This window comes from Patagioenas fasciata, chromosome 9, assembly GCF_037038585.1.
Source record: "Patagioenas fasciata isolate bPatFas1 chromosome 9, bPatFas1.hap1, whole genome shotgun sequence".
Taxonomy (NCBI): domain Eukaryota; kingdom Metazoa; phylum Chordata; class Aves; order Columbiformes; family Columbidae; genus Patagioenas; species Patagioenas fasciata.
The window spans coordinates 11,030,746-11,053,098 of record NC_092528.1 but is presented as its reverse complement, the minus strand read 5'-3'; the positions used below and the strand labels follow the sequence as shown (position 1 = coordinate 11,053,098).

Here is a 22,353-nt window from a genome sequence, read left to right as displayed (position 1 = left end):
AGAATTTGAAAATCATTCTTCAGGAGTACTGTAAGATATTCCAGTTATGTTGTTCAAAAATATTTATATTGCTTAATAAACATTTCAGAGGAAAGTGTGGGGGAAAAGTATTTCTTACTGACCCTGGAGGCATCACAATGTCACCTCCACACAAAGAAGTGTCATACTCAACAGCCATCAGGGTTCTGCAGGGCAAGGATGGGCCATTGCCCAGAGACTCAAATTTGGATTTCTATTATTTCACAAATTTCCTATTTTACCTTAGCCAAATTACACAAACCTAGGCATTCAAAAGTTATCCAGCTACTATAGATTACTTAGGGTTTATCTACCTAAACAGTTTTTAAATTCTCTATCCATTTTTTTCTCTCTAAAATGCGGACAGTACAGCCTTACCCGACACGGATGTTAAAACTAATAAACACTTCAAAGATCATCACTTCCTCTGTAAAAAGTGCCAATGACTGACAGAAGGAAACCTAGCTTTTTGAAGCCTCTCTTTTGAAGAATTCTCATTCTAACTTAAGGGCAAATGTATTTCTTGAATAACAGAGTACCACTGTCATTAACCTCGCTGAATTGCAAGCCTCGGCAAAAAACCCCACCTTTCCTACTGTTGCTTTGATTCAAATTATTCATGTTTAAAGAAAGCCAAATTAGGAAGAAACAGGAATTCAGTTCCATAAAGCAATTTCAGAGATAATGAGTACCTGCATCCTCACTACAGAAAACTTTACAGATGGAACCTTTTATTGTCTAGCATTAGTACACATGGGCTCAGGAAATTCTGGAGGAGAATAAATTAAACGTTAATTATGTTCCCTTTGACCTAACCCTCCTTTTGATACACTTGTTTCTAGGAATATCATGTCCATAGATGGTTAAACTGTCCTTGGGTTAAGATATTTTATTTTAAATGTAAAAAGATTTAAATTGGGTATTACATTCCCCAGATTTTTTTGGTGGGTATTCCCTTCTCTCAAAGAAAGTCCATTATAATTTTAATAGCACCACATTATTTTTTTCTTCTTCAATCCTGTCCACCTCATTCCACCATGGCACTACTGAACTCACTCATTGCATTTCAATGCCAACATATATTGAAGTTTTAGGTTTCTTTTCCTTCCATTTTACTACTGTTCTACTCATCTCCTTTCCTTTCTCAGAGTCCAGCCCTTTCTGCAGTTGTTTGGCTGTCTGCATTGCATACACAAACCAAAAACAGAAGTTAAAGACAAACATTTTAACCTCTTTACATATTCAAGTGATATTTCCTCCAAAGAGAAACTTCACTCCTCTCATGAATAATTTCAGTTTTAGTTAGTTATATATTCAATGCCATGCTTTACCTTGAAGGTTCATAACTTTTATCTTACAATAAAATCTGTCATAATTTCCACTGAGGCTTACAGTATTAGACTCCAAAAGACTAACAGTCCTGCAGCTGGCACTGAACTTGTTCTCTTACACAACTCTAAGGGCTCTGTGCTGGCATCATCTTCTGCCACCAGCAAATCCTCCTGCTGGGAGGAACACAGGGAAACAGGAAGGAATGAAATGATCAAATGTCAGGGCTACATGGGGAGAGGAGACCCATCAAAGCTTTAGCAAAAATAAAAATCTATTTGTTATACTCAGGAGTCTCAAAGAAATATTTGCAGAAAATTCTGGAGAGAACAGAAGAAAGAAATGAAGAGCTGTTCTAGTGTATTTTCATCTTCTCTTTGTCTATAACATTAGTAGCACAAAGAAATGACACCACAGTAATGTTACACCACTCTACATTATGTAGGTGTGCAATCTTTGAGCATGTAGAGCAGCAGACATGGCCCTCATGTGAATGGGTGAGTCCTGTGAACTGCAACAGGACTGAAGCTCTGCTCAGGTATAGACACTGCAGCCTGAAAAGCCCAGGGTATGCTGGGACAAATGTAACTGCTGGTTAGGTTTTTATATTTATTTGTATTACAGATGTCTAAAGGGGAGAAAGAAGTTAACTAGTCTGCTCTGCACACTCCGAATATTTTCAGCCAAATTGGTTTTGCTTGTTTGCCTTTTTTTTTCCTTTTCCCTTCTCTCCCTTCTTCATCTAAGCAGCACTTATGAAATATCTTTTAAAACAGACTGAATTTTCTGCTGCTGAAAGAGTTGCTAGTTTACACAAGCCTTAGCTTGTAATTTTGACAAATTAAGTGAGCAAATGCTGACTCTTGTGTCTGTCTTGCTACACTAAAAAAACTACATGTCATTATGACTGTATGTTTGGAGGAGTTTTCTTACTATAAACATTTCATAGATTAGCATAAGCAGTCATTAGAGGAAATACTAAAATTGCTCAGCAGAGCAGGACGAAAGTGAACCTGAAAAGAACAATACAGAAAATGCAGATAAGCAAAATAGAATTGGGCAAGCTGCAAGAAAAATGAGAGTTGAGCTAAAGAGGAGGAGGAGGAGTCCTTAGTCACTGGAGCTACTAAGTTGGAATACTGCACTGTTTAAATGGGGGATACTGACATATCTTTCCAGACTCTCTTGGTCTCCTGGAAACAAAGTTTTGTTCAGGGACAGAACTCAAATAACCACCTTCCCCAGGACCCAAATAGGTAATAAAAAACCATGCAGATTTCACATTAAGGTAGAAAGTGGTAACTGGTCACATCTTCCTTCTAAATAGAGGTACCACAGCTAGGGACACCATGAGGACCCCTTGGCTCCCAAAAATCTGAGCTATCTTAGGAATTAATGAATTCATGAGTGGAACTGCATCTTTTCTTTCAGAGGAAAAGACAGAGTATCAGTGAGAAAGTTTCGAGAACAGTATCCCCCCCACAAATGGCTTTTAATACGAGACAATCACTGCCTGAAGTACAGCTAGGTAGATGTGGACCTATTCTGAGGTTTACACCTGCAGTTACATAATATGACGAAAAAAAAAATCTCAGTGACACAAAGGAACCTTTCCTTCATATCAAGACAGTTTCATATTCAAGACAGTTCTCACCATACTCTGATCACATCATTAATCATAACAGCCCCATAGCCACCGAAATATCCTCTTTTTCAGGAAGGGCGAAATAATGCTAAAAGGTCAATAGAAGTAACAGCACGAATCACAATAGCAGACAATTGCACCTGCTGTGGTATCAACAAGATACTCAAAAAATGGCACCAGAAGCCTCTTGATCAATGACTGGAGCAGAAGGATAAATGAGCTCCTCAGTGAAAGCCCAGCTGACTGACAGATACAGCAAATGCCTTGACTACAAGTGCTTGAAGTTCATTACTATTAATGGCAGATTCCCACTTGGAGGCCTCAGTTACAGAATTCCCAGTGGAAAGAATGGTTCGCGACACAGATATTTCTTCTCAGAGCCTTGTTAAAATATTGATACACTGGGGTTTAGGATTTAATGGTGCATTATATGTTGAGGATTTGGACTCGTAATTTTAACTACACTCATTTACTAAGTTTTTGTTAAAATCTTCTGTTAAAGTCAACTCCACTGGAGTTAACTTCAAGAAGTTATCGTAAGATACCATGCTATTTCAGATAGCTCTTTTAAACAGCTAAGCATGATTTAAGTATTTCATATCATGAAGAGAAACACGATACACCAGCTTTTACACAATCATAACATGTTCTTTGTGGGGTTTACTGCAGTAAAAGCTCCCATCTGCATTAGCTACTTAGAGATGGATTGAAAATCTTATGCAGAAATGGAGAAGTGTTACTCCGACTCTTGCAAACTTGCCTTTTGTTCTTCCATATCAAGTAACTCAGTTAAGAATCTTTTGCACAAAACCATATAAATCATTCTGACCTTAAGCATCTTTAACAAAACCACAAACATGCAGTGAGGATCAGCATGCTTACAAGAATACTCTAATGAATTTCAGACTGCAAAATGCAGAATCAGTTTTCGCATTCAAATTCTAGCAGAAATTTCTAGAAGAAAAGGTATCTTGGAAAACAATGTACGGACAGCCTCCATTTCTGAACTTCTGCCTCTGAATTCCTCTACTTCCATACAGGTAAATTAAGTTGCACTTGTAATCTCATTAGCTAAGAAATTTTTGCTGTATCTTACAGCTAGACAATTTCTGGTTTTTTTTTATTTTTGTTAGATATACTGATTTATACATATAAAGTACTCGATAACACACATTTCCCATTTAAGATGCACAAAATGACAATAAAAACTGTATATCATCTTGCACACTGTCCAGGTCTCTTTGGCAATTAAACTAACAGCAACCTGTTGAATCTTGCTAAGGAGAGACTTTGCAATTTTTATTGGAGCATGCAAATAACTATAATTACTTACACTGCAAAAATTGTTAGTAATAAGTATCTTTGAAAGCCCTAGATCAGGAAATATAATTTTAAATTAATAATATAAATAATCAATATATAACTATTAATATAGTCTATACATAATATATAGTTGTATATGGTAATAATATAGATTAACAACTTAATTAAGAAAATATCTATAGCAATATCTCAGCTAACTATAGCCATAATTACATTTAATGCAACTGAAAAAAAAGTTCTGTTAAAAACCCACTTGAAATGCCAGCCCGACATACTACTCCAATTTAAAATGGTGCCTTTAAACATGCTGCAGTAAATCTGCAGCTTCCCTAGTGTTAATCAAAAATATGCACTAGATCAATGATCCAATGCATTTATCGTGGTATATAAGTGCAGTAAATTTAATAAACAGCCACAGCCTGAATTGTGTTTATAGCTTGTGGACAATGTTCTTCCAGTCAATTGTCAAACACATTTTCCCCCACTGAATAAAGTCTTCACTATAGATCTAGGGGAACGGGCAATATTTAGAACCTCATGCAAGCGACATTCAAGAGTTACTTCCCCTCATCATTCAGCAATAACTTCTTCACTTTTTTCATTTTATTCATCCAATTGCTACAAGAACAGTTGCCAGAACATTTACATCATAACATCTACCTTCATGTGTGGTTCTCAAAACTATGATTCCTCCACCAAATAGAAGATAGAAAATTTGATAGATTATTTCTTGAGGGAATGGAAAGAATGTTGTTTACTACTATTTTTCTAGGTTTGTACATACAATAATACTCTGAAATTAGCTCCTTGGGAGGGTAAATAAAGCCAGCCCACTCATTGTACAGCAGAAGGAATAACTCATTTTAAACCCATGTTAATATAATTTTGCCTGAATTTTTTAGAAATAAACTGATTCTATTCCATTCTGGTGCAAATTATGCACTCTCTGCACATTCTGAGCATGCCTTGATAACCACAGATGCCATTATGTGTTTAATAATTGACTATTCAATAGACCATTGATGTATTTTTGTCTGGAACTAATTCGCCTTCGTCAGTGTATCAGCATGAATGTACAGTGAATTACAGGTCTGGTCTTGAAACGTAAAGGCCACATGACTTATTCATGTCAGGGTTTTTAACCTACATATTCACGATAGGCACTGCTTGGAAATTATTATTCTAACTTGTATATGCTAGCATATATTAAGATAATGATTCATTGAAAAGCACCTTGAACCTTTATCTGGAAAAAAGAGCACCTTCTGTAACAGACCTGACCTCAAAAACAGAATTACTCATTGCTGTATTTGCAGAGACGTGTGTGACATGGTATATTAACAAATAAAAACAGTGGGTTGAGCATTTAAAACATTAAGTTAGGGGAAAAAAAAAAAAAAAGGCTGTTGCTATTTTTCATACATATTAATATCTCTGTGGCAGAAAAGCAAGCACAAAAAAGTCTCCACTGTTCCATGCAGACCTGTTACCCCATCATTTCCAAGTCAGTTTGTAATGAAATATAGAATGTTCTGTCTCACTAAAAAAATGAGCATCTCCATCACTTCTGTTCTCACCAAACAATCCCAACCAAGGTCAATCAGCCTTTTTAGTTTGAAGCACAAACTTACTGATTTAGGCCACACAACCCCACTGAATTTAGTCAGTATTAGCTGAGAATGGAAAATAAGACTGACAAAAACAATCTCTAACATTTTCAACAAATGACATTTAATCTCAAGGAGAAAGAGCAGTAATTTTTCTCCATTGGGAAAAATTCTCTTTTAGCCATACAGTAACCAAACTACTTTTTCATCTTTGGAAGCTGCATGTCTAAAGCTGAAGTTGGTCTATAGTATGTCAGCCAAGCTAGCATCTTTAAGAGCAATAAATTCACATGAAAATGATTCATGTCAGTTTGCCATAACTGCACTATCGGCCCAATGGTGCCTTTGAATTTCCTCCAGCTATAAGCAATGCCTAATGCTTCAGAAGTAAAATAGAAATGCCCTGAAGTAAGACACAAGTTATTTTTATCCTGATCTGTAAAATAATAAGTGTTAAATTTACTAGCCAGTTCTTCCAAGACACTCTCCTTTTCCCCAGCACAGTGATAGGTCAGTGATATCCTTTGGATAATAACAGACTATATAGGAAGTCTTACTGATTTCACTTATTCTAAATGTGCCTGTCTTGAGCTTCACATCTTGGGTTACTTCTGGTCACTAGGATAGGGAAAGATTAAGAAATAATTAGTGAACCTTCCACAGTTTTGATTCCATCACTCATACCTAGTGAAACCTTGCTCCTATTTAACAATTTCATCTGTTGTACTATCTGATAACATATACAGGCTAACATAAATCACGTTATATGATAAACAGATGATGAGATTCAATTTAGCACTTTAAGAGATCTCAGTTACAGAATGTGCTACTGCTGTATCATTATTAGGAAGTGCTCATTCTCAGAAAACTACATAGCACGCTACCATTTCAAACATATTTTTGCAAGCTTACCTTAATTCTTGCTGTCTCTCCATTCATCCTGATTCTTTGAATTTAGCCTCTTAACATGTTCTTTTCAAACCACAATAGACTTTCCTCTCTTAATTTGCAGTTATTAATTTTTACCTCAGAAGTTTTAAGAAATCCTACATACCCCTCATTTTGCAAAACAACAAAGGGTACTGCAAACATTTTTATCTACCACCATGCAGATGTATCTTGAGAAGCGTTTTGTTAAACTGGATCAGTTTTGCCAAAGCTATGATAGAACCCACTATGAGAATTCCTCTCCAAAGCCTCCATGCAAGTGCACTGTTGAAAAAAATCTCCATTCAAAGGGACCTACTATCACAGCAAAAACCTCACACTTACAAGTTCAAGGTATACACAACCTGACATAGTTGTTAAACTATTTTTGGGGCTTCCTACAAATACCCTACATGCTCAGGCAAATAGCCTTTCACTGTTGCTATCAAAACAACAAAAGAGAGCTGCTGCATTCTGTTAAATAGGTGCTGTTTGTCACCCACCTGTGTTGCTGATGAGACAGATAATTCCTTTGCATATATGGAAAGGACCCAAAGTCCTGTCAGCTGCAAGCAATTGGCTCAGCTGTAGCAGTGGGGCCACTGCAAGTGCCCCATTACCTTTTAGGTCTGGATCCCATATAGAAAAAAAAAAAAAAAACACACACTGAAAAGACCTGACCCAGCGTTTTTAGGAATCTACGTTCATTGACTTCTAACACACTTGACATGTCTAAATTTCATTTCCCTGAAGACTGCTGGTTTTGCTATGCAGCTATCCAAGTGTTAAACACCTTCATTCTTGATTGGATGCTTGTTCATGCTTGTGTCTCATCTGTTACTGGTGGAGCCATCACCAGGAAAAGTCAATTTTGCAATTTTCTGAAGCAAGCAGTAACTTACAAGCTGCAGACTCAATTCACCGTCCAGTTAAAGTGCTGGGAATCTCTAAAATGATTGCTCTAGGTGTTTAATGTGGTCCTGTTGTACTTAACAATATTTCTATTAATCCACACCTTTTTTTATTGAGAATACCTTTGAGAAGTGCTATTGATTCCCAGTGATTTATTTTACTTCATGTTTATTTAAAACGATATGCACTGTAGCTATTTATATGGCACTTTCACACCTATACTTGTGTTTTTGTTCGGACTGCTACTACAGACACATGGGTAACAAGGATACTGCACATAAAGATCTTAATTACATAGCCTATTTTTCTTTCCCTGTTCTTCTGAACAACTAATATTCATTTGTAACACAGAAAGCTGGTTTTTGGTTTTGTTTTGTGGTTTTTTTTGTTTGTACATAACTGTTAAATTGTTGCTGCATTTAGCAAAATGTATCTAGGGAAAATGATAAAAGGGAAAACGCTTTGAAGACTTTGGGAGATAATGCAGGCTCTGCATTAGCTGGAAAATTACTGACATTTCATTGCATGAGGGATGCTGTTTTCTAAGTGGATACTTCACCTTTTAAAGGGCTTATTACGAGGTTGGCTATAAGCCGTACCATTACACACAGATTTTGTCTTTCATCACAACAATGGCAGCAACAACACTCTTCTAAAGCTCTAGAGACATTTCAGCTGCTGATGGCTTCTAAGTAGTGAAAATAAACCAGCAGTTTCTCATTCTGGAGTTATTTTATGCTCTTCCAGTTAGCTCTCTTGGTTCTCTGTATGCTGTCTCAAGTAAGTTGTCAAATGCCCTACCCAGGACTAAAATGAAAATGCACTAAAAAATCTTTGAGAGAGGATGATTGCTACTAAAGCATTCATATCTTTAAAGAAAAATAGACAAAGCCCTACTTATAGGTAGTCTCTTTTTTAATATGCATATATTGTTAAGTGAGGGTCAGCTACTTTATTTTGCAATAATAACTAATAATGACAGTTACGCAAGATTTTATGGCTCTCCTGAAGGAAAAAATCTTGACACAGCAGTAATGAAAATGAAAATTCAAAAAAAACAACCAACCAACCCTTAGGTCTGCTTTTCACAGAGCTTTATATAGAATATTCTTCTCTGCAAGGGCTTATTTCACCAGTGATCTCTGCAGGAAGAACAGAGCTACAGATAAAGTCAGGCACTGCCATCAGATTCTGAATTGCCTGTGTACGGACAAGCCAATTAGTGACTAGCAATAAGTCATCAGGTGCAATTGAAAGGAATATGCAATCTGGCTTTCCCTTTCTCAAGAGGCACTTATCTTCTCATCTATTGCAGCTATAACTTGAAACTCCTCTGCAGTTGCCATCTGGCATGTAAGTGTGGATCTGGGCCTAAATGAGAAACAATAAAGATGGATGAAAGCCTTCATGTTTTGTGCTGCAAAATACTGCTTTGTAAAAGAACTTTTATACTAAACTGTACTGAAATCAAGATTTTGAGCATTATAGTTATGCCTCATAGTATCATTTTAAAGTTTATATGAAACAGATTAAATAATCTTCTAGCCAAGTCATTAAAAACTAGACAGGTGAGGGCTGAGAGAGAAATCCCCTAGCTGACAAAGATGACAGAAACCAAGGAGTAGAACTATGTTAAAAATGGGTAAAATGTGATACTTAGATCACTATTTTTTTTATTCTTTAAAGTACAGTACTGCGTGTTTTTTAAAAGTGTACAAATATAAACAAAGAATATACTTTTTTTTCTTAATTATAACTCCGTTGTGTATCAATGGTCCTTGAGGAGGATGACAATATGAGCTACCCAGGGAAGAGAGGCATGCGGCTGACACTGAGGGGCTGCAGCTGGCCATGGCCTGTGTGACACTTTCCACTGCCCCGTGAAAGTGTATGTGTGGCTTTCTAAGAACATGAGCACCACCACCACCCATGCACAGAGGGAATTCTCTTTTGTGGGAGGAGTGGCACTGCAATGTCTCCTCAAAACATGAAAACCACACTACTGACCACTTTGTTGGTCCACAAAAATCACGGTGTATTAACTGTAAGTTATTAGCAGGCAAAATCTCCCTGAATTTCCTCCTGACATCAGTAGTAGAGGAGAGGGAGGGCACGTAGGGAAAGATTCCTGTAACTATAGCTTGCCCTCAGAAAATAGCAACAAACTTGAGCATTTCAGCAAACCTGTGTGGCTGTAGTAGCAGGAATCAAAGTCTGGATCACCTGTACTACTTACAGCAGGGAAATGATGAGCCTTCACAGTAATTCCTCTCAGATAACCAATAACAAATTCCCTAGATTATACCCCTTTTTCTATGTTACATGACTCCGTGTTATGGAGAAGCTATTCTGAAAATTACAGAGCTCCCCAAAAGATGACAGCTCTGTTGCACAACAAACTGTCAAGGCTTTGAAATTAGTCCTTGTTCTGCATTGAAAGAACACAAAATCCTTTTGTTATCTTTGTAGAATGGAATTGTGACAGATATCCAGTTTTATGAAAATCCACATGCTTTCCCATATCAGACTTGTTTTCTGCTCTCTCTGCCCTAGCTGTGCAAGAGACCAGCAAGAACTATACAATCAAACCTTTAGCAGAACAAATATGCCACCACGATACATTTCAATTTTGATTAGTGCTATATTTTAACTAAAACTAATTTAATTAAAAAAAAAATTCTAATCATTACAAGACTGTTTTCTGCATTTTAAATAGAATCTTAATGCCCAAAGCTTCATTGTTCCTCTCACATCAGTGTAAAGGTAGGAAGGTTCTGTTAGGGCTAGGAAGGCAAAGTTGTTACTGTCATCTATCAGTTTGTAAGCAAATGTTTGTTTTCAATCCAATTTCATTCTTGGTAAATAGATGTAAAATTTATACTGTATGATCAATAAAATCTTTTTTTACAAGTGCCATTTCTGCTCTGGAGACTCTGTGGCCTGGGCACTGCCCAGTGCAGTCCAGCTCCCCGCAGCGCTCCTGCCACCTCTCGCTCTACAGAGGCCACTGTCCCACTCAGCACAGGGACGTCTGTCTGGCTGCAGCAGCACCGAGACACCCAGCAAGTGCCACATCACATCACTGAGAGGAGTGATTACTCTGCTGATTTACCCACATACCACAGTGGGGACACTACAGCCACCTTTGCTGTACAGAAACATATTAAAATGCAAGCATTTTCTGTTTCGTTCCTTTCTGAGCTAGAGCAGAGCCACACCAGGAAAACAGGAAAGACTTCCTTTTGACAACAGGGTTACTCCCACTTTCAGCCCAGCAGAACTATTAGATCTCAAATGTCCAATGATGTAGAAGCTTTAGGTATAGGAAAGCTGAGATTTGACAAAATGTGGTTTCCAACACAACCATTAAAAATACCTGCAGTAAAATTCTGTAGATTACAGAGGAAGAATATAGAAGCATGCTAACACCCATCAACAGATATGCCAAGGAGTTCAAGAATTAAAAGCAAGGTGCTAAATACTTTTATAAAATCCACTTGAAAGAAACACTAACAAGTTTCTTGTATTAAAAAATTGATTTTCAAATGATCTGACAAAAGTTGTTGTTACTTCCAGACACAACCCTGCACAATTTTATTAAGAGTCATTAAACTACCAAACATAACTCTAATGCTGAGATGTTATCAACCAATTATACCACTATTCTGGAAAGATAATATGGAATGTTGTCTGAAACATTATGCAAACAAAAGAAGCTATTTCAACATCACTGAAATTCAAAATACTAGTAGGTAAATCGATCACCAACAGGAAAAGACAAAACAAACGAAGACAATGCCTACCAAGATACAATTGATCTAAACTGCCAGAATTTTACAAACAGTGCAGGATTAAGGAGAGAGGAAAAAATAAATTAAAAAAAAAAAAAAAACAAACATGCTTGACAGACTCCCTAACACAAGAGAGAAAGAAATGAACCAAATATTCCATTCTGTTCACTTGTGACAAAAAATTGCTTTGATCGTCATGGAGCCTGAAACAAGCGAGAAATTTTTATTTATCTGCCCTTCAGTGTTTGCATTGTATCTTCTAGAGAAGCCTCCCTTGCAGGCAAGTTAAAAAGTTTTATGATTGTTATTTGATCCCTTTTAAGTTGTTTTTTTGTTTTCTTAGCTTTCAAATCAAGCTTTGTATTCTGTCCTGTCTCTACCTCTGCCCATTTATCTTCTGCAGCTTCAGAGGAACAGAGCACACTGGAGACTATTTTTGCTTTTGCACTGCATTTTAGCCTTTGGTTTCTACTGCTTGCTTCAGTAAAAATGGATTTGCTAATGTTTGCCTTTTATTCTAATAGCAATCAAGCAACTGAATGATTTTCATTTTGAGGAAGTTAACATTTTCTTGTCCACCCATATTTGCGGTATTTAATGTTCAAACTAACTGTAAGTGCAACATTTAAGTAATTGGAAAATAAAAGCTTGTGTATTTACTTCATAGATTAAGCTGAGTGAATGATCACCTCGTTGTCCAAGCCAAGAATTCAAGCTAATGCTTTCCAATTGTGTTATGGAGGGTAAAGGTTAATGAACACTTCTCTCATGTTTCTCTTCTCCATCTCCTCCCAACAGAATTTTTTTCAGATCTGAACTACACATCAGTAAAGGCCAGATGCCAAGAACCAAAAGTTTATCCTGACTTGCTGTGCCGCTGTTTTGGCAGATTTTGCAATTACAAGGCCTAATTCTACAGCCTTGATTTGCACAACTTAACGTAGGACCCTGGGAGCTTCACGTCTTGAGAACTGCAGTGGATGCCAGATTTTTGTACAGTTACCGATTCAGAGCATCTGGAACAACTTTGGCTTGGAATTTCATACTCATAGTTTTGCACCTTGACATGGGTATTCTAACTGATGTTTTACCTAATAGTAATAGAAGAGTAACATCATAGTATTGTTGCTCCAAACTCCCACTGGAACAGTCCAGAATTGAAACCCATGAAAATCAGACTACTCTGACAAAGAGCAGAAGCTGGTGCAGTGATTACCACTGTCTTCGAATAATGTCAGAATGTTACATGATTTTGCAGTGGTACCTTTGTCTTAATTTAATTGCTAGAAGACAGGTTTTAATTAGTTCATATTTCATAATAATCTTGCAACTTTTTGTGGTCGTTTGTTCTTCCCTTGAAGCGTGGCATCTCAGTGCTTCGGCTCTTGCACAGTTTCTTGTCTGATACTCATCTCTTCCCATATAATCTTTTTTAAATTGCTGCACTTCAGGCATGATTTTCAATTTCATCCACTTCAAGAGGTCTTAATGGAAGACACAGTTTAGGATCAGACCTACTGCTCTGCTTGTTTACCATTAGCAAATTATTCCAGATACAACTCAGTTCAAAAATAATTTTATTTAATAAGCAGTTTCTTAAAAACTCTGATTTGAAATAGAAAGCTAATCTTGAAAGGCAACAAGCAAAAAATGCTTATTTCTAAAACTATGATTCAATGTACAACTAAAATGGTGAAGCACAGATCCTCAGCCACCATAGACCAGTTCCCATTGAGATCAGTGGAGCCACATACACTTGTGTCAACTCAGATGCTCACCCTCAGTTTTCAAACACAGAAGTTTTAGTCTTCGAATTGGTTTTTCTTTTGTAAATGAAGTTCAATGTTTCCTTTTATAGGGAATCTTATTTATTCCCAAAACACATAGCAGTAATTCAAAATCTACAAAGAGGAGGTTTTAATTCTAGCTACTGATTTTCAGAATAAGCTTTGTACGTTTAGTAAGCCTGGTCAGCAAAAATAAACGATCCATTATGCACTAGGATGTCAGCTTCATAAAGTTTTTTAAAATGGACATTCCTCCCTCAAAGGGAGTTGAGGGAATTATTGTTTCTATAACATTGTAGGTCCCTTGATAAGAAAGATTATTTATACATACACATTAGTTATTTTCAAAACTGTCTATCTGGCTTTTCATCATTATATGATCCCACAAGGATTTTCAAGCTTGAACACCTTTAGTCTAGGTTGCTTGTAGTAAGAAATGGTTTATGTTGTCTCTTTGTTCAACATTTTTCCTGTATTAAACAATGAAAAAAAAAAAAACAACACTCCACCAGCAGTATTTTTTTTCCTACCATCTTAAATTATAAGTTGTATTCTAAAATAAAACTTTGTGGGACCGAGGTAGGAGCAGAGAAGAGCAAGGAAATGTCACGGAGAAGCACACAGCCACACTCAGGTAAACAGCAATTTCATCACTGCCCACACCGCCACTTTCATCATCCTTAAGTATGAGCTCCAGGGAGCATCTGCTTGGGTGAGGGATTTAGCATTAAGGAGAAAGACCCAAAGCCACACGTATGTATGCTTAAAAGCAGAAGACATGATATTTTATATGATTACCTGGATCGTTTTTCTTTTAAGCTTGTGCCTTATCTTGGGAGTCTAATTTATTATTTCAGACTTTCTTAAGTCGTGCCTAAAAAGTATATACCCTGCTCCCACTCACAAGCCAAAGACATAATCACCCCTTAGCCATCCTCCAGCAAGGCCACCCAGAGATCTAAGTACAGCTCATGAGCTTCATACAGCAATGAAGTTTTATCATTTGCATGTGCCTTTTACACAGCACAGCCTAAAAATACAATCCAAGATCCTATTTATTTTTTAACACAATGTCAGAGAAGAGGAATAGCTATGCATTTAACATTATAAAAATTAGGAGGTTTTGGGTAGGGTCTAAAACTAGCTGGTGACATTCTGACATCTCAAGAAAGAGGATTTTATATACTGAGGAATTAAAGAGAATAAGCAAACAACTCAAAACTTTTTGGACTTCACTTTTTGCTAGAATCTATTTAGCACACACATTTATGCCATCCGTGTATTTTGCAAAATATTCAATAGCTGATGAAGAAGGCTTTTCATCAACTAGAGGAAGCTGAGCTTTGTCATTCCCAACCTCTGAGAAATTCACAGGAACTCAAAAACTGTTTTCAGTTGCAAATCGACCTCGCCACCCTGTAAGCGCAACCTTGAAGCCGCAGAGCCCATCATTAAAAACAGAAATAACAGCAGGAAGCCAAAAGTTTGGAACGTCACCTTCTGGTGAATAAAGGAGTTAAACACCAACTTCTCTGCTCTGTAGCAAGAGGAGGAAGCCTAACAGTGCTTGGGAAAGAACACGTCGCCAGCCGCAGGCGCTGGGGGGAGCAGCTGGCGGTGCGGAGGCAGCCCCGAGGGCGAGCGGCGCTAAGGGGGAGGCAGCGGCCGGAACCCGCGGCACCGGCCGCGCTTGTCCTGCACGGCCGCCGCGGGCCGGGCCGCGGTAAGGAAGGACGGACGGGAGGAGGCGGTGGCGTGGGGGCTGGCGGCGGCGGGAGGGGGCCGGCGGGTTGGCAGCAGGGCGGCGCAGCGGCCCTGCCGTTGGTGTCGCGGCCCCGCGGCAGCCGCCGCGCGGCTTGCGCTCGAGCTTCGCCCCTCCGCGGGCAGCCGGGCGGGGGGAGCCCGCAGCGCGGCGGCGGCGCTGGGCGAGAGCCGGCTCGGGGCGGCGCGGCTGTGCCGGCCCCGCGCCCGCAGCCGGGGACACAGGAACCGCAGCGCGGCGCCGCCGGGTGTGGAGTGGGGCGTCTGAACTGACGGCAGCGAGCTGGAGGAGCTTCTGTCGGATTGACAGCAGCGCCAGTTTAGCCCTAGAACACTGTGGAAAAAACATGTAGGCCTTTAATTCCGGGACTGAAGTCTGTCGTACTCTCCATGTCAAATACATCAGAAACATATATCCAGGACCATCTATGTATATTTAAAATAGCAAAGTAAAGCTTTTTTTCTTTTTCTTTCCCAGAACACCTGCTCAAGTGTCAGTGAGTGTTAAAGAAGGTGAGGATATATGGTTACTACTTTTTCTTTTTTTTAAAAAATCTTATCTGCCTTTCACTATGTAACTTAGTCCTCTTTCTCCTCCACTTTAAAAGGTTGTTTCCCCCGTTGTGCAACACCTGTTGTTTGGTTTTATAAATAATCCCCCATGTTTGTTTTCTTTAAGCTTTGTAGCAATACAGTATGTGCCAGTAGTTCATTTTCCAGGCATTATTATTTCCTACATAAGTCTAGTTATATTGTGTGATTCTAGCAGTAAATCAGCTGCATGCCTTTAAATTCAAAAATGCAAATTGTAGAATTTAACCTAGCTATGATAAGGTAATTAGCATTCAGTTATCTAAAAGACCTTAGAGAAGCCCCGAGATGTCTGAGGCGGGCACTGAGGACACAATAGGTGACAGTCCTGTCAAAGGGGAATTCGAGTTATTTGAGGTTCTGCCTTTTAAAATAATTTAATGAGACAAAGTGGATTTCATTGCAATGATGATTTCTGAGGTCTTAATTCGCAAACAGTACAAGTAGTTACTGCTGCATCTGGCATAGCAGATTAAATGAGCCAGGTGAAGGTGTTAACCCCCAGCTGTCCACCCTGTCCATAGCAGGGCCCTGTTGCTCTCAAGGACAGCTGCCTGAATCTCTAGTGCCAACCTCACAACTACATTGTTTTTTCCCATGTTATTGGTTTGGTGCAATGCACCACTCAAAAATGCTGTAGAAGCCCCTCTGCTCACCAAGCATTGTGTATTTTTTTTAACAACAAGAAAAAATGAAGAAATTAGCCATATAGGTGTACAAAGGGTAATGGAGATCTTCAAAAACATAAGAAATGCCATACTGTGTCAGACTGACGGCCTGTCCAGCCCAGTGATCTCTCAGGCAATAGAGAGAGGAGATGCAATTTAGGGAAACTAACCTGGCCACTTGATTCCCTGTGTTCTGTGCCACCACCCACAGCTGCTCACTGGGGACACCACACGTGCCTGTATCTTCCCAGTGCACGCTTTTCCTCTTGTAAGATTTTTTGTTGCTTTCACTAACTGCCCCATTGCTCTAGTATTGTACAGAAAAGTTGTGCATTCATCTTATGTAGTGCCTTCATCATTTTGTCAAACCCAGCTGTAGTCTCCCCCAGCCTCCTCCTCTACAAACCAAACAGTCCCAAACAATTTTTTTTGGCCTCTTGAATAGCAGTAGCTGCATGCACTTGACCATTTGAAGTGCCGTTCCTGAGCTGAGACTAGAACTGCTCATAGCAGTCAAAACGTGGGCCCATCCAGGTTTTCTGCAGTGCTAACACAGCACCCTGTGTGATGCGCTCAGTACTTTTCTTCAGGACACCCAGCATTTTGTTGGCTTTTTGGCTGCCAGCAAAAAATCGAGGAGGTGCAGTCAAAGTTTTGAAGATAGTATAACTGTATGGTTAATCATGTTTATTTCAATTATTGTAAGAATTTCTAAACATTTAGGGTGAGAGTTGCAAAGGGATTGCAGTGGTAATTAGGTACCTAATTTAACTGTAGTTGTTTCAGAATCCCACATCTTCGATAGATAGAAATCCCCATACAGATGAGGATATTATTAAAGAACAAGCAATATGTTTTGGATAGTAGGCAGGGCACATACGTGTTTGTATAATTTCCTTGAAGTCTTTTGTTGTACAATATGAAGCAAATAGAAATTCTAAGTTCATCATTTAATTAAAACATAAAGATAAGCAATGTGAAATCTTGAGCCTAGGAGCCATTTACTTAAACTACCTCATTGCTATGGAAAATCCCCTGTGTTAGTAGGCAAATTCATGTGTAAGAAATGCATGTAATGGTTTTCATTTTGGTGGCTTAAAAATTTAATTGCAAATAGCTTTCTCACTGTCAAGTATGGTACACTTAGGGACACCTGGATGCCACTGAAATGGTGCGGGAAGGCATGTTGTTTCAAACAGAAGCTTTATATGTTCATTATTAACCTCAATTGTTGCACTAGATTTGTTGCTTCTGGCAGTAACTAATAGATGAAGTTTCAGAGGAAAATTAAAAGACCTATCATGGCACTTAACAGAATGAGCAGTTCTATATATTACAGCAGAATTCTTTCTTGCTTCCTGGAGGTGATCAAGTAAACCTTGAAGCATTGAAAGCTTTCTTAGTCAAGTTTTTCATTTTATTTTAATTCTTTACTGTGCTAGAAGATCTGTTCGGTGTAACCATGGAACCAGTGAGATGTGCTTTCCTAACTACACAAACAGTGTTGGGAGGTAGTTGCTCCTCACACAGTAAAGAGCAAATGTCCCTGTTTGGAAACAGGAAAGTAAACAGTGGGATTATGGATGTTGATGTTTTAGCTTTGGTCTTGCTGGATGTTCTGGAAATCCTGCATTACTCTGTGGTTGCTATATGTGATAATTTTGCATCTGTATGTTCTGCAGTAGTAATTTTAATGATTTCATGAGTTTGCTACCTTTTAAAGCCAGCTTTAAAGGAACAGATTTTAGTGATCGAAGATGCTTTCTTTACCACTTAAATATCTACCATTTTTGTGCAAGTTGTTTTTCTGTTCCTAGACATGCCTTAGGTTCTGGTAAGTATATTTTGCTATTTCTAAGAAAATTGCAGAACACACTGATAGAAGAAAAATCACTCTGAACGACTTCTAAAAAGGAACTCTTGAAGTTGTAGTAAGAATTTGTGTTGACAGACAAGTTGGTGCTTTCACTAAATCAGCAGTTTGCTTAATAATAGCTACACAAGGTTGCAGTTCTGTATGTGTCCTCTTTTTCTAGAAATCAATATCTTGTTTTTTGCGGATGACTGACTCATAATGCAAATAGAAGGATGACTATTGGTTACTTATAATAGTTTATACAACTGTAGAAGAAGAAAAAGTATATTCACTATTGTGATAAGGGCACAAGAAATAGGAAAGGAGTCATGTTAGATGTTGAGAGATCACTAGGAGTTATTGGATAGGTAATTCTAAAGATCATACTGCAGTAAATACAAGAAGATGCCAGGAGCTGACTGTCTTCTCTTGACCTTGTTGAAATGCTACAACAAGGTGCAGGAACTGCAGTTGTGGAATGAGTGCTGAGATCCTGCATTACCCAGCAAACACTGAGTGTGTCTGGTTTGCCAAACTGGTCTTTTTTTACTTATTTTCACGTAGTTCTGGGTTACCATAGTATCATTGGCTTTGTAATCAGATGAAACTGCTACGGAGCTTTGTGTCTAAGCGTTGCTGAATGTTTTAGGGGCAGTTGGGATGAATTGCTCTTTTTACAAAATGGGGAGCATTCCTTTAATTTCCCAGACAACACCAAGAAAGTACAAGAGCATTATGCTGTGGTTTGTGGGAAAATTGCTGCCTGGAAAAAGCTGAAGAAAAAATGGCGAGTACCCCAAATTAAGCTGATCCTCTATCTAAAGCAAGCAAACCCTATGCATTACTAAAGACAGTGTTTGTTGTGCTTTGGGCCATTTTCACAGATATATGTAAAAAAGCCTGGATGATTTTTATAAGGTTGTGTAAGCTGCTGCTCTAGTGAAGACTGCAATGAGCTTGGAGGTGATGAGGTTTGGGGGTTTCTTTGAAGCTGATTTACAAACCGTAGTGGGACTTGTATTTTCTGAAGTCTGTTGTGGGGATTGAAAGGGGCAACTTCATATTTCTGATATGCTGAATCAGGTAGAAAATCATGTATCCTATCGTATACTTTGTTGATGGCTTTCCAGTGAAAGTCAAAGAAATTAAATACACCTGAGTCACTGTAGTTTAACAATACTGTGATCCATCATGTGGCCCTGGAAAAGCTATTTGAGAGGATTAGTGTGTCACATTAGGCTATGTGTATTGTTTATGTGCATCTTGTAAAATTCTTCTTGACTGGGGTGAGTAACTTTCTGATGAGCAAATAAAATACCACCCTCAATTATACTTTTTTCATTTTTTCTCTCACCCAGATACTTATGTTATGTTCATTACTAAAGTGGAAGGTGGGGTTATCCAGGTAAATATTTGTCACTCTTGTAGAGGATTGACTTCAGTGACAGTAGATGTTGGGAACTTACTGACTGGAGTAACTTCTGTTATGGCAATAACTCCCATTAGTTACAACGTCATAAAATCTGATATCCATTCATATTTTTAACAGATATTTGTGTTCTGTGATTTGCTATGATTTGGGTCAGATACTAAAGTGTACTTTTTATTTTCTAATTTTAAAAAGGTGTCTTGCAGCCATAACATCCTTAATGACACCTGATATAACTCAGCTGGGCTCAGTGCAGCCACATGAATTTATAGGAGGTAATGATGTGGCCCAGTAAAGAATGGATGGATGTAGCTTTGAACTTGTTCAAATCTAAATTTCATCTAAATTACTCTAGATTCACCCTCACAGGGGGAGATAATGCTTTTATCCTGTGCTAGGATTCAGTTTATTTCTGCTCTTAGCAGAAATTTTACCTCAAGGGTGAGCCTGTCTCGTAGTGGGCACGAATCAGTATCTTGTCCTCCAGTTTATTAATTTAACAGCTCATGAATCAGACTGCACTGCTCAGCACTCTGTTCTGCTTCTGATAATTAATCAGATATGGCTCTAATTACTGACTTTCAGCAGAACTTAACTATGGTAATCTGTAATATCATCTATTATTGGCATATTGTAGGAATACAGGCAACAGAAAAAGAGCTTGCAGGAATTTTCTGATGGAAATTATAATTATTTTTCAATCATAAACCCTTTTTTATATAGCTTAAGTGTGGCCTCCTCCTTTGAAGGTATCTGCCTTCATGTATGTAGCCACATGATGTATCATAGTGTTGAAAGCTTTCTAAACTCCAGATACTCACGTGTCAGGTAACTGGCATTTCTAGGCAGACATCTGCTTGGCCAGGGCTGTTGTGTGTGTGCCCAGGGCAGAGCACACAGACTCAGAAGCGCTTGCCAGAAGGAGCCAGACACAGTTATTGCACGAGATGGGAATGTACTGTAACTTGTCTCCTTCAAACTTTATTCTTTAAGTCATCTCTTTCATCATTAAAAACAATATCTGTAATATTCTAAAGCAGCAAACGTTCTCAGTCTCAGTTCAGAGCTGTGCTTTCATTTGCTTCTATTATTTATGAATTTTGAAGACTGACAGCAAAGATAACAAAAATGTGTTACCTTTTACTGATCAGAAGTACAACAAAAGGCAGTGTCTGACACGTCAGGAGGGAAGCTGGACTGACAGGAGATGTATTTACAGAGTTTACTGACTTCATGCAAAAATCAAACATGGTTGCTTCTTTATAAAACCAGAATTACATTTTAGAAAATAAGGCAATTACTATGCTCTTAAAACAAGCATACAAATCTTACTAATACTGCTTGATAATAATTATGTTAACTGACTTATTCCCAAGTTTTCTGTCAAATGCTTTTAAGCTAGTAGGAAATAGAAGGTCTGGTTTTGCTGTAGAAATATTGTAAGCAATTACTAAAATTATTAATCACATCAATTAAAAAATGCTTTCGCAGCTCAGCTGGCATGTGTCTCTTGTTTAACAGTTTTTTTTCACTAATACACTATAAGTATTTTCTCCAGAATTCTGAAATACAGTTGTGTTTTTTTTTTCCAAGTGGGATTTCAGATCAAATGATTTGATCCTTTGGGGAGCACACATAGACACGGTACTGATGCAGCAAACACCTGAATCCAGAGCAGACTCTGCTAAAATCTTGTCATTTTTAAGCAAGGCAGCAGCAAATCATTTCAAACATACGAAGACGGTTCAGAGGTACAGCAGGTTATGGGCAGGCGAGGAGAACCTCAGTACAAATGTAACTTTTCAATGATTTTCTGCCTCTTCTCTCAAGAAACTGAGGATTTGAAACTGGTTTGCCAGGTAGTGAATACTTAATCAATATAAAATGTTACCATACAATTTACTGTTTCTGCTTCTTGAGTTAGAGTTTAGCAGTTGCAGTAGATGAAAAATTGTGGGGGTTCATCTCTTCTAGCACCAACATCTGAAATTTCTGATTATTACGAACAAGAGAATGTCAAAGAAAAAGTTTGGGATTTTTCCTATTAAAAATTAATTTGTTAAGAATACCACTTCATAAACTCAAAAGACAATGCTGAGAAAACAATGTGAAACAAAGTGTCTGTTCTTGGAATTTCTTGTTGCATTTCTCCTCTGGAGCCTGTGCTTAATCAATGTCTAAATGTACTGGAAAGGTACACAGTGCTGTTCTATAGGACAGAAAAGCTTCTAAAATTGCATGCACAGAACAATGCATCATTCCCTGTAATGCATATAGTATGCTTGTTAAAATAGGAGTGATATCAGTGTAGGAATTTCTTCAAAATAAATACTGCCTTTGTATGTCACAGATGTAAAACCGAGAATTAGGGAGAAGCCGTGAAGTAAGTAAATTATTTAAAGATGTGTTCACCTCAGTTAAGGTATGAGTGAAGCCGAATCAAGCCTCTGAAATTGTTGAACATTAGTTCTGATTTCACAGTTATGGAAGTGGAATCACAGAGATAAAGAGCTGAATTCTAGAAAGGCTGAATGATGGCCATTTCTGCTGACTGATAACATCATTACATTGCAGTACTCCCGGAAGCTGAATACCAAGGAAACAGCAGAGAGAAAGTTTGCTTTCTTGATTGTGGCTGTTTTTTAGATGTTGCACTCTGTCCTTTCTTCCCCTTCCAATCTGTGTGCATGGTGCAGTTTTAATTCTCCTT

At 38.1% G+C, this 22,353-nt stretch overlaps 1 protein-coding gene across 8 annotated transcripts in view; it reads left to right on the top strand.

Annotated features, from left to right (window-relative positions):
• Positions 1 to 14,974: 14,974 nt before the first annotated feature.
• LOC136105182 (retinol-binding protein 1) overlaps positions 14,975 to 22,353 on the top strand; it is a 65,762-nt gene continuing 58,383 nt past the window's right edge. For 5 of the 8 annotated variants that reach the window (XR_011740469.1, XR_011740470.1, XM_071812440.1 and 2 more), the window contains exon 1: positions 15,579 to 15,613. The gene's annotated coding sequence lies outside the window, so the exon portion shown is untranslated. Of the gene's footprint in view, positions 15,063 to 15,578; positions 15,614 to 22,353 lie in introns of those variants that run through there. The other 3 variants (XM_065844798.2, XM_071812437.1, XM_071812436.1) reach the window with 3 other exon arrangements.